Source organism: Erinaceus europaeus, chromosome 16, assembly GCF_950295315.1.
Source record: "Erinaceus europaeus chromosome 16, mEriEur2.1, whole genome shotgun sequence".
Classification (NCBI taxonomy): domain Eukaryota; kingdom Metazoa; phylum Chordata; class Mammalia; order Eulipotyphla; family Erinaceidae; genus Erinaceus; species Erinaceus europaeus.
This window is the reverse complement of record NC_080177.1, coordinates 21,482,008-21,495,445: the sequence shown is the minus strand read 5'-3', so window position 1 is coordinate 21,495,445 and position 13,438 is coordinate 21,482,008. Positions and strand designations below refer to the sequence as shown.

The 13,438-nt window shown below is 38.7% G+C and overlaps 1 protein-coding gene across 1 annotated transcript in view; it reads left to right on the top strand.

The window, feature by feature from the left end:
• The window catches only part of SCAPER (S-phase cyclin A associated protein in the ER), a 326,131-nt gene that overhangs the window by 35,548 nt on the left and 277,145 nt on the right, over window positions 1-13,438 (top strand). The gene's annotated exons all lie outside the window — the stretch shown is intronic.

Below are 13,438 nucleotides of genomic sequence, written 5' to 3'. Positions count from 1 at the left end.
ATACTATGTGCGCTTATCCTGGTGTGCCGCCACCCCCCCTCCCTTGTTAATTCTTTGCTGCTTTACTCATTATAGGCTTTTACATTTTGTTGTTTGTCTGAATAAATCACTTATTTCAGGGCCAGGAGATAACTCAGTGAGTATAGTATATGTGTTATCATGTGTGGCTCTGGATTTGATCCCTGGTACCAGCTGCAGTTACTGTGGACGGCATTTGGAACAGCCACTTAGTCCAAACCTCATCTCTTCCTCTCTTTTGCTCCCCCACTTCCTGACCTAAGCAGGGGCTGGGGCACTACTTGACTGCATTGTACATGGAGAGGCCATAGATTCATTTCTCAGTGCAACAATAAAAAATTAATTTCCTCTGTGTGTAAAAGATTTCCTGAAACATTGTTTTATGAGTCAGTGTTTAAGTTTGAGAGATAGTTTTAGAACTACCTTTTTTCTTTTGATTTAAAAAAATGTTTCATTAGTGATTGAATATTGATTGTTAAAATTGTGAGATAATAGGGGTATAATTCCATCCAGTTCCCACCACCAGTGTTGTACGTCCCCTTCCCCTCCATTGAAACTCCCCAACTGTTTACTTCTCTAGGAATATGGGCCGAAACACTTTATGGGGTCCAGAAGGTGGGAGTTCTGGCTTCTGTAGTTGCTTCTCCACTGGATATGGATATTGGCAGGTTGATCCACACCCCCAGCTTGTTTCTGTCTTTTCCCTAGTGAGGTAGGGCTCTGGGGAGTTGAGATTCCGGGAAGCACAGGGAAGGTCATCAGCCCAGGGAAGGATGAGCTACCACTTTTTTAGTCTATTTTGGATGACATTTATTTGATGATTTCTTGGTTGACAAATATTTGTTCCTTATACCTAGTTCCCATATGTCATTTTTCGTGTGTGTGTGTGTGTGTGTGTGTATTTGGAATAACTTGATCCCTAATTGCTATGTCATAGCTATTATTAGGGTTAGTAAAACGTGACATACCTGGGTTTAGCTCCTGCTTGTGGTTGCCTGGTTTCTAAAAGTAGGTATTATATTGTTTTATACCATATTTTCTTTTTCTTTTTCTTTCTTTTCTTCCTTTTGTTGCCTCCTCCAGGGTTATCACTGGGGCTTGGTGCCTGCACCATGAATCCACTGCTCCTGGAAGCCGTTTTTCCCATTTTGTTGCCCTTGTTGTTGTCGTTATTGTTATTGGTGCCACTGATGTTGTTGTTGGATAGGACAGAGAGAAATTGAGAGAGGAGGAGAGACAGAGAGGGAGAGAGAAAGACAGACACCTTCAGACCTGCTTCACCACTTGTGAGGTGACCCCCCTCCCCCACAGGTGGGGAGCCGGGGGCTTGAACCGGGATCCTTATGCAGTCCCTGCACTTCGCGCCATGTGTACTTAACCTGGTGCACTACTGCCCGAGCCCTCATATTTTCATTTTTTAATTGTTTCTTACAGATTTCAACATTCTCTTAGTCCCCATGTTCTTTCCTTTGCCTATTGCAAAGTTCCTATTTACTTTTTACTTTTCACTATTCACATACAGTCTCTTTCCTAGGGTCAAACATGGCTAAACTTTTTTGTTCTTGAAAACCCCGTGTTATCTCTATAGAACTGTTCTCTTGTCCTTTTGTTAAATAGTGTTAAGTTGCCTACATGCTTTCTTTAAAGAGTTCCACATTGCAGAGGAGTTTCGGAAAGGAGTTCTCAGGATTCAAGCTGGAATTAGAGTCTTTTGGATTCCAACTTGGGACTGTTTATTTAAAAAGAAAGATTTAGTGTGTTTCATTTGGGAAGTGAAATAATGCAAGAGGATGAAATAAACTAATCTCTGAGACTTTGTTGGACCTGATTTCAGTATCAGCCATCTGTACTTTTCAGATGAAGAGAGGAAAGTATTTTGGATAGCAGATGTTTGTTCAAGTTAAGTTTGGCCCAACAAATTGTAAGGAAGGTGAATTTCATTGTCATCTAATTTCTTTTAGCTAAGCTCATTCACAACTGTATTTTGAGGACCTCTCTAGATATGCCTTTCTACTCATTTTGTTTTTGGACGTGGATTTTCATATAGTCAAGAGATCAAATTAATTTGGATATCATTTTTGTAAACACTGGGATATTTTCATCTGAGGAAACTACTATTTCAGTTTTTGATTAGAAATTTGATTAGAATTTCTTGTTATTGTGGAAAGATCTTTTTTTTTTTTCCTCCAGGGTTATTGCTGGGCTCGGTGCCTGCACCATGAATCCACCACTCCTGGAGGCCATTTTCTCCCCTTTTTGTTGCCCTAGTTGTTGCAGCCTCATTGCGGTTATTATTGCCATTGTTGACGTTGCTTTGTTGTTGGATAGGACAGAGAGAAATGGAGAGAGGAGGGGAAGACAGAGAGAGAGGGGGAGAGAAAGATAGACACCTGCAGACCTGCTTCACCTCTTGTGAAGCGACTCCCCTGCAGGTGGGGAGCCGGGGGCTCGAACCGGGATCCTTATGCCGGTCCCTGCACTTTGCGCCATGTGCACTTAACCCACTGCGCCACCGCCCGACTCCCGGAAAGATCTTCTAAGAGATGGCTTTTAGTCATGAATATATCCTTATGACAACTGATTCTGGAACCTTGTGTTTTCTTCTGAGTGAACGTGTATTGTATTTAAAAAACTTGAGGCGGGAATTGGGCAGTAGCGCAGCGGGTTAAGCGCACGTGGCACAAAGCACAAGGACTGGCATAAGGATCCCAGTTCAAGCCCCTGGCTCCCCACCTGCAGGGGGTCGCTTCACAGGCGGTGAAGCAGGTCTGCAGGTATCTGTCTTTCTCTCCCCCTTTCTGTCTTCCCCTCCTCTCTCCATTTCTCTCTGTCCTATCCAACAACAACAACATTAACAACAACAATAATTACAACAACAGTAAAAACAACAAGGGCAACAAAAAGGAAATAAATAAATATTTTAAAAAATGTTTAAAAAAGTAAAAATAAAAAACTTGAGGCTTTTGAAAAAACAAGTATAAGGGGGTTGGGTAGTAGTGCAGCAGGGTAAGTGCACATGGTGTAAAGTGCAAGGACTGGTATAAGGATCCTGGTTCGAACCCCCAGCTCCCCACCTGTAGGGGGGGGTCGCTTCACTAGCAGTGAGGCAGGTCTGTAGGTGTCTGTCTTTCTCTCCCCCTCTCTGTCTTCCCCTCCTCTCTCCATTTCTCTCTGTCTTATCCAACAATGACGTAAATAACAACAACAATAATAAACATAACAAAGGCAACAAAGAGGAAAAAAACAAGTATGGAAAAATTATAGCAGAATTGAGGAAAAAAATATCTTTTTTTCTATTCAACCTATACATGGGATTCTCTCATTGCTTCTTAAGAAAATTGTGAAATATACAGAACAAAGCTTACATATTAACAACTCATTGATATCAAGTACATTCAAAATGTTGTGGAACCATCATCACCAACCACCAACCATCTTAGTTATCATTTAAGACTAAAATCCTATATCACCAATGATTTTGACTAAGTACTTCATGTAAGTAGAATCATTAACAGTGTCTGTCCTTTTTTGTGACTATCTTAATTTCACTTAGTATAATGTCCTCAAGTTCACTCATGTTGCAGTACATATCAGTATTTTGTTGTTTGGATGACTGAATAGTATTTGACTGCATATCCACGTTTTGTTCATTCAGTTATCTGTTCAGGAACACTTGTTTTGCATATGCATCTTAGCTATTGTGAACAATGCTGCTATGATAGCTCCTCAAAACACAGCTTTCAGTCCTTTGGGGGGAGTTTTCCTTTTAAAATTTTACATTGAAAAATGGGGAAAGGAAGGGAGACAGCATATCCAGTTGGGCCTGCACTGTGCATGCCTGAGGCAATGGGTTTGAGTCCTGGCATCATATGGGAGCACCATAGCACTGGGGTAAACTCTATAGGTAGTGGAGCAGCACTGTGGCATATCTCCCTCTCTGTCTCTCACTATACCTGAAATTTTAAAAGTGAAAATAAAAGTTGACCTAAGAGTGTTGGAATTGTGTATGTAAGAGGCCCCACTGACACTGAAATAGATCTGTAAATTAAAAAATGGAGAAATAAACTCATTGAAATGTGTCTTAATCAGAAGAAAAGAACAGAAAATATACATTATTGGTATTAGAAACCAAAGTGGGGACTATGAAATGAAATCATAAGTCATAATAATCTTAATATGATTTTTAAAAATTATAATAACGGGAGTCGGGCTGTAGCGCAGCGGGTTAAGCGCAGGTGGCGCAAAGCACAAGGACTGGCATAAGGATCCTGGTTCGAACCCCGGCTCCCCACCTGCAGGGGAGTCGCTTCACAGGCGGTGAAGCAGGTCTGCAGGTGTCTGTCTATCTTTCTCTCCCCCTCTCTGTCTTCCCCTCCTCTCTCCATTTCTCTCTGTCCTATCCAACAATGACTACAACAACAATAATAACTACAACAATAAAACAACAAGGGCAACAAAAGGGAATAAATAAATAAAATATAATATTAAAAAATTATAATATCTCCACCTGCAGGGGGGAAGCTTCACAAATGGTGAAGCAGGTCTGCAGGTGTCTCTCTTTTTCTCTCCTTCTCTATTTCCTCTCCCCTTTTGGTTTCACTCTGACTCTATCCAAAATAATTAAACAACATAAAATGTGAAGAAAAATTATAACGCCAACTCTCTTACCAATAGGAAACTCTAAAATGAAGCGACTTGCCTCATACTACACTTCACATTAGCGTCAGCACTGAGGACTAAATCTCAAGTGGCCTTAGTTTCAGTTAACAACAATTTATTGAGTATTTATTGCAATGTTTACTGCTTTAGATCAAACACATCCTACTGAGTTTAACATCAATATTTTACTTATAGAAAAAACTTTCTTGTAGGAAGAAATACCCTGTGGAAGAAACTTGATGGTGGTTAAGACGTTAGAAAAACGTCATGTTATCCTTTTCTTTTTCTAGGTGGTTTACATTGAAATTAAGGGGACGGGGGGACGTATTGGAAAAAAATAAGTGACTGAGCACTGAAGATGACTGAATGTTACTAGTGGTCAAAGCAGCTTCCTTACAATTTTCTTCCAGATGATCACCCTCTTGCATTGTTGTACTAGTAGCTTGGTAAAAAGTAAATAATTTTTTTTTTAAAAACTTGCTTCAACTTCGGTGAAGGTCTTTCTTTCACAAGGCTCCCTTTTATCACTGACTTCTCATGTAATGCCTGTTTCTACCCCATCGTCACCACAGGGAAACAGCTCTGTGCTGTCTCCCCTAGCTCAATTGGAGGGCTGTATCGATGGCCTGGGCCCCTGGGCCCGTGCGCTAGTATTGTGTGTCAGGAGGACAAAGGGATGGCGCCAACCATCCTGCTCTGTGCGCCAGTAACTAGAATTAATTACAAACCAATCGAATCCGTTGCAGCCAATTGGTAAACTAATTGGTAATTTTAGCTGTACATCTATACGTAGTTATCTGAATGCCTATAACGTTACTCTCAGAGCCACTTTTGTTCTGTTTCATTCTGCTTGACAAAATGGCCTTCATAGCTGTAGGGAGAAAGATGTGCATCAGTGACTATGAGGCTGCTCCAGCTGCTTGTCTTGTTTGTATTCCCTTGTTCGTAAAACATGACTCAGGTTACAGCTGCATGGTACCACTCTGATCATTTCTGATAACGCTGAGCTAAACATTCCTTAAAATAGGTTAAGCCACCAAATGTGCTTTCTCTGTGCCAACTAGTGTCAGAAGTATTGCTGCTTATAGTCTTACCCTTCCAATAGTTTCTTCTTCTTCTTCTTCTTCTTCTTCTTCTTCTTCTTTTTTTTTTTACTAAAAGAAAAATCAGTAGAAAACTTCTGAAATAAATTACTCTGAATTAAATCTTTCTCTGCTCAAATGTAGGTGATTGAAGTTGAGTGAATTTAATTAGAGAATTTGAATTATATTAGTAAGATTGAGAAAAGGAAGCCAACTAATTTTTTGAAATTTTCCCTTTTCCTGATTGTGGAAGACTTTTATTACCAGTGATTTGGCACTAGAGGTTACCTTTGAAAGGAAAAAAAAACAATACTTCTTTGTTTAGAAGACTCTTAAAGTGGAATATAATGTCTACAGCTAAAGTAAGGGTGGTACTAGATTTCATTTGTAAATAATTTGGCCCATCCTTATTACCAGTTTTAAGCCTGCTTTTCAAAGTGTCGGTATCTTTTGAAACATTTCTAACGATAAACATTTTTGAGGCCTTTGAGTGCCATCGACACTGGAGAATAAGTATAAGACAGTTGTAGAAAAGTCATGGATTATTTTTAGAGTAACCAGTTTTAGAGCTGGTTGATATTTCAGATGGTCATTTCCTGAGAGTTTTGGAAAGTTGCCTTTTGGAGTAAGATGAGACTAGTTTATAGAATTGTGAGAATAATCTGAGTCTAGTTAAGTAAATATACTATAAAGTTCTATAATTTATATATTTTTTAATTTTTGTTTATTTATTTATTTATTTATGAGGAAGATAGGAGGAGAGAAAGAACCAGACTCTGGTACATGTGCTGCCAGGGATTGAACCTGGGCCCTTACACTTGAGCTTTATCCAATTGCACAATGCTTTATCCACTGCGCCACCTCCTGGACCTATAATTTATAATTTTAAATTACAATTTTTACCAGCTAACCATTATCACTATATAATTGTATATGCTATCACTTCCCATTTCTGAGCAAAGGAATGGCTCCCAGCAGCCTGTGCTTTTACCTCCTTTTCACATGTAAACATTTTCATTCACATTAAGATGCACAACTAATCAGTGCCAAGAAAAAGTCTTTGCCAGATGTGTAGAACATGCTGTCACAGAAAATGTAATTTTGAGTTGTTTAAAAAAGAAAATTAGTGTAATGATGGTAATTATCATGAATGTGTACAAGGGAACATAGATCATCTATCTATTCATTCTAGTTAAGCTTATTTGAAAATAATTCTCTGTCAAATCAAGTAATTTTTCTGTTTATCTTTGGAGGCTCAGTGTGAGTGAGTGGAAATGCTGCTTTGGGCAACAGAACTCAAGGAAACCATCCTATTATTAAGAGCTGGCTTTAAATTGTGTAGACTTAATTTTGATGTATTTAATTTTTTTATTAGTGATTTAATAATGATTGACAGGATTGTGGGATAAGAGGGTTACAATTGGTGTGTATGTGTGTGGGCAATACAGATCCTGGAAAAGGATGACAAAGGACCTAGTGGGGGTTCTACTGTTATATGGAGAACTGAGAAATGTCATGCATGTACAAACTATTGTATTTACTGGTAACTGTAAAACATTAATCCCCAATAAAGGAAAAAAATGTTAAAAAAAAAAAAAGGAAAAAAGAGGGCTATAATTCTATACAGTTCCCACCATCAGAGTTCTGTATTCTATTTCCTCCATTGGAAGATTCCCTATTCTTTATCCCTCTGGAAGTATAGGATAGTTAGGACTAGGACTAGAAAGCTGAATCGGGGCAGAGAGTAGCTCCCATATATGGGAAAAGTATATAAATACTATTAACTGTAAACCCTATTGATCTGACCTAGGGCCCATGTCTGTTCATATTTAGCATAGGAACCTGTGTAACCTCTGCATCCCTGTCAGTCTGAGCTTATATTCCATGGTCATAGCTAGGAACAATTAGGCTGAATTCATTTCAAGACCAGTCTTCCTTGAGTGGCAGAGTATACTGACCCAGCCTTCCTAAGGAGAGTGGGCAGTTTCTAACATTGTTGTTCTACATTGAGGGCAAGGTCCTGTAGAGGCCCACAAGAGGGTTTATGCTGTTGTCCCTGTGATGACCAGTGATTATATAGAGAGGGATCTGTTAGAGGTCTAGGGGACCTATCTATGTGGGAATACCAGGATTTCCTGTCAGATTTAAGCATTGACTTAATTAAAAAAAAATGAATGAGAGAGAGGTAATAACTACATCATCACTTGCACATGTGAGTGGAACCTCATGCTTGACAGTCCAACATTTTATCCATTGTTCCACCTCCTGGGCTTCAGCGTTTATTTTTTTATTTTTACTTGTTTACATTTGTGGCAGCAGTGAATGAACTCAAGGTCTTGTGTATTTGCAGAGCAACCACAGAACAACCTTCGCAGGTCAATTTTTTTTTAAATTTTTATTTTAGAGAGAGGGTGAAACAGTAAGAGGTGACAAGGAGAAACAGAAAAGAGGGAGAAATACTACAGCACTGCCCTATCATCCATGGAACTCCCCTCTGCTATCTGTGGTGTCTTCAGGTGTTGCTGCAACTTAAATCCCAGCATGTTCTCTGCTGGGTGAGCTATCTCCTGACCCATATCTTTTAATGTTTTATTTATTTATTTACTGGATAAAAGTAGAAATTGAAAGGGAAGGTGGAGTTAGAAAGGGGAGTGAGTAGAGAGTTACCTGCAGCACTGCTTCACTACTCATGAGGCTTCTCCCCTAGAAGGTGGGGATTAGGAGCCTGAACCCTGGTCTTTGTACATGGTAATGTGTATGTTCAACTGGGTGCACCACTGCCCAGCCCCTCACACATATATTGGGTTGTTGGGAAAGTCCTGACCCATTTTGCATAGAAAAATGTCTTGAACCAGGAAAGCTGAAAGCTCATCACCTGAAAGCTCATCAAGATAAAACTAGGATCACTCTAGGAACCCACCAAGCCACAGGTGAGTGCAAACACATTTGGCTCATGGACAGAGAGGGACTTAAGGAGAGATTCCTGGGGATAAAAGTCCATATCTACTCAGGAGCAGCTGGTACCAGTCTGCCAGTTGAAAGACCACCTCTGGTTTGAGTCTTATCAACAAAGACTGCTAATGAGAGGAGAACTTAAGTTTCACCAATTTACAACTGTGGGTCTCTGCTGCTGTTGCCCCTCAGAAGCTGGAACAGCACCAAGGAAGCCCTATATTGACAATGCGGGGTGGGGAACTGGCCAGATGACTCAGGAGAAAATCTAAACTCCTGGTGGTCAGGAGGTGTGGCTATATAGTAGGAGCCTTTTCACATCGTTCTTGTGATAAATTAGGGTAATTCCCTCAGAAATCAGGATTTATTCAGAAGCACAGGGCCACAGAGTGCAGCTCAGTCCAGCCATCCACCTGAGGTGAGGTGGGGATTAGGCCCAGGACTCCAGACCCTTGGGGCATGGGAGTCACTTTGCATTACCACTGTGCTATCTATGCCCCACCCTGTTTTATCTCTTGATTGAAAGTGAGTGATTAAGATAAATAATCTACTTATAGTTAGAAAGGCCTCAGACTCTCATAGCCTACAGGGAAGATAAAGGAGATAAGAGCCATTGTGTTTCACCTTAGGGATTGAGATAACACTAAAACAACTGTTAGTTTCCAAAACTATGGACTCTTACTACCTTACTTAGACACAAATCAATTCAGGCAAGTGTGATTATTGGATTGAAAAGTGTTGAGAGAATACCTTGTAACATACTAAATACAATGCTTAAACCAAGAAGAAACATTGGAGAAATGAACTAGGATAAAAGTCTAGATAAAAGCCCTCAAAAGATAGCAGCATACAAGACAACATCCAAACACTAATTGATATGATAGTTACAGGAGTAAAGAAAGCTTTGGAAAGTAATAACGGAAATGGAGAAACAACAAATGAGATTGAAAGAAAACAGTAATAATCTTGAGGTAATCAGAGAGCTGAAAGCTGAAATAGCTGAGCTAAGAGCACAGCTAGCTGAATAAGCTAATCCATTATCGGAACAGTTGATAAACAAAAAAATATTTGAGTGATGGAAAACAACCAGGAAGAGAGAACAGTGAGGCAGAAAACAGAATTAGTAGGATCGAAGATGAATCAGAGAAAACTAAGAATGAAGTAAGATATCTCAAAGAGATTGAGAGATATTGAAAACAACAATAGAGTCATACAGGATAACTTGAAAAGAAGTAATAAACATATTTTTGGCTGCCCAGAGGAAGGAAGAAAGGAAGGGGAAGAAAACATTTTACAGGACATAATAGCTGGACTTTCCTACTTTATAGACTACATAAAAACATGTCATGACTTTCCTGACAACCCAATATTTTTAAACTGATGATTTCACATATATATTATTAGAAAGGAAGATAAAGTATTTGTAAAGGACTAATTATTATTTATTTTTGGAAATTTTACTGTAACTCTGTTAAGTTTAGAGGGGAATAGCTAAGCCAGGTAGGTAACAACTCTTAGAAAGCAGGACTCACATACCTGAGGCATCCCATTTGATTCCTGGCTCCCCATATACGGGGGTGGTGATCAAGCTCCCACCCCCCCTTCTTCCTTGTTCTCCTTTGCTGTTTCATGTAGCAAAACTATTTCTATCTGTGAAAATAAATCATTAAAAGGAGTAAATGTTTAGGATACACAGGAGGGAAAATACACAGGAAGGAAATAAGACCCTTAAAAAAAAGTAATGTATTGGTAATAATTTCATTTCTGTCTTTTCTTCCCTTTATTTTTTCTGACTATGGGTAGAGGAAGTCCTGTAGATATGTTTTAATAGGAAGAACAGTGGATTAGAGACCAGAGGGGTTGGGTTCTGTGTCACCACGAGCAGGTCACCAAACCTCAGTACTATTTTTAGAATGAAATGCTTGACTATACATAGTGTGGCACCAAAACATTAAATAATGCCTTGATTTGTTTTTATTTAGTATATTTTTCAGGTGATAGTTTTATTTATTTAGCAATTTTTTGTTTGTTTTTGTTTTTGTTGCCTCTAGTGTTAATCACTATGAGTCCACTTCTCCCGGAGGTTATTTTTTCCTTTTGTTGCCCTTGTTTATCATTGTTGTTAGTATTGTTGTTAGTATTGTTGTTTATTGTTGTTGGAAAGGACAGAGACACCTGCAGACCTGCTTCACCACTTGTGAAGTGACCCCCCTGCAGGGGCTCAAATTGGGATCCTTACTCAGGTTGATGCAATTAGCACCATGTGTGATTAACCCACTGCACTATTACCTGGCCCCCTATTTAACTAGTTTTTTTTTTTTAATATTACTGGCTTAATACTGATTTACAAAATTATAAGATAACAGGCATATAGTTCCATACTTTTCCCACCACCAGAGTTTTGTATCTCCACTCCCTCCACTGGAAACTGTATTAGTTTTCCCAGGATCACAGAAATGGGTTGACTATTATTTCTATAACTGTTTATATTTATATATATTTGCCCATTATTTCTATGATTCTGCCTTTTTGTCTTTTCTAAGTTGTATCTACTACTTCTGAATGTCCTTCCTTTTTTTTTCTTTCACTCTTCTCTTTCTGGGTCCTGATCGAATTGGAGTTCAGAACCCTCTGGTCATCTTCCCTCCCCATAACATTTCTGCCCCTCTGGGAGTATGGACCAAAATTCTTTATGGGATGCAGGAGGTGGGAGTTCTGGCTTCTATAATTGCTTCTCTGATGGGCATGAGAATTGGCCAGTCAATCCATACCTCCAGCCTGCTTCTGTCTTTCCCTGTTGGGGTAGGGCTCTGGAGAGGTGAGGTTCTGGGACACATTGGTGAGGTTATCTGTCCAGGGAAGTCATGGTAACATACACAACTTGGTGGATGAAAGGCAGTAAGTATAAAACAAGACAAAATATTTAATAAACAGGAACGAAAAAGTAGGAATAGAGCAGATAGAAATAGGGATTTTAGGGTGAAAAGAAGCTAGAAAGTCTATTTTACCTATGTTCCTAGAGGCCCATGACATTGGTAATTTTTGCTGGAGCTTCATAGCTAACTTGGAGGCAGTCTAAAGTATTGCTTGGAAAGGTGGTGTCAGAGCTGAGAATAGGTCTAGAAAGCTGGATCAGGGCAGAGAGTAGCTCCCAAACTTGAAGAAAGTATATAAATACAACTAATTATTTACCACGTCAATCTGACCCAGGGCCCATATATATTCATGGTTAGCACAGAAGCCTATACAACTTCTGAGTTTCTGTAAGTCTGTGTTTACAGTACATGATATTTAAGGAGTTTTTTAAGTTATAATTTATGTTATCAGAAAGGGCCACTGATAAATGTTACATTTGAGAAAAAAAAAAACAAACTTTTGCCTAATTCCCTTAGACAGAAAAGCTACACTTGCTGGTATGTAGTCAAAATTTCATAGCATAATATACCTCTCTTCTGTGGTTGTGAGTTTTCATGGATTTGGCATTTTGTCATATAATGGGTTCCCAGGGAACACTTGGTATTTCATAGAATCTCAGAATCATCAGTAAAATTGTCTAATCCACCTATTGTTTACATAATTAATTGCCTGTGCCTATTATCCTTCTGGTAACTGAATCTCTTCTGAGGTATGTTTGCCAGCTGAAAAGCTATCACTTCATCACACTCTTTATTCCATAACTCATGTTTTTATAGAAATAGTAATATTTGTTTATCATAAACCCTCTTACATATGAACATCCAGCCACCACTACCATACCTTTAATTTTTTCTAAGTCTAATCACCCAGTTGTTACTATAGTTTTTATTATGGTAGGATTTTCAGATTTCCTTTATGGTTAGGGCAATGTTATTGTGCTCTACTTTGTTGATCTAGCATTCTAAGATTGTGGTGCTGAGGATGGCCTATCAGTAAGACTTTTGATAACCAGCAACAGACATACCCTCTGGCCAATGTGAGCAGAAAAAAGTAATTGATTAGGAGACTATCAGATAGTTCACAGGATTGGCAGTAAGGCCAAAATGAAAAAAAAAAAAACTAGCAGAAACTAAGTTTTGTAGCAGAAACAGCCATGTAGGATATACCCTTTTGTAATTCATATAAATTCTAGAATTATGTATTGTTTCTTTGAAGAATGGCATTGGGACTTTGATGGGGGATTATGCTGGATATGTAAATGGAATGGCAATACTCTGGAAAATAGTTAAGTATTGTGGGCTGAAGTGGGATCTAGACATTCTCTGTGACTCAGTGATTCTACTCTTGGACTCATACTCGTTGAAAATGCACAGAATATATGCAGAGGACATATTTGTGAATGACTTATCCCAAATTTGAAAATGTCTCTGCATCATAACCAGTAGACTAGATATATAAATAATAAGATAAATATAGTATCAGCAAATACTCAATTGTAGAAAAATTAGCCCAAGTACACAAATAAACATAAAATTCAACATTGATAAACAATATATTGGAAAAATAAGTACGCATACAACAGGTGTGTTCAGTGCTGACCTTGGACAACAATGAATGGATTATAGGTTTGCAATCTGGATGAACCTAGTAAACAAATGTACAGAAAAATCCACAAAGTTATATATTTCATATTCTATGAATTAATTTATGTGGATTTTAAAATTAAGCTGTTGAATCAAAAGCAATGGACACTTTGATGCAGGGGTGGGGTAATGGCTGGGAGAATGAAATGCCAGACTACTTTTAGATAT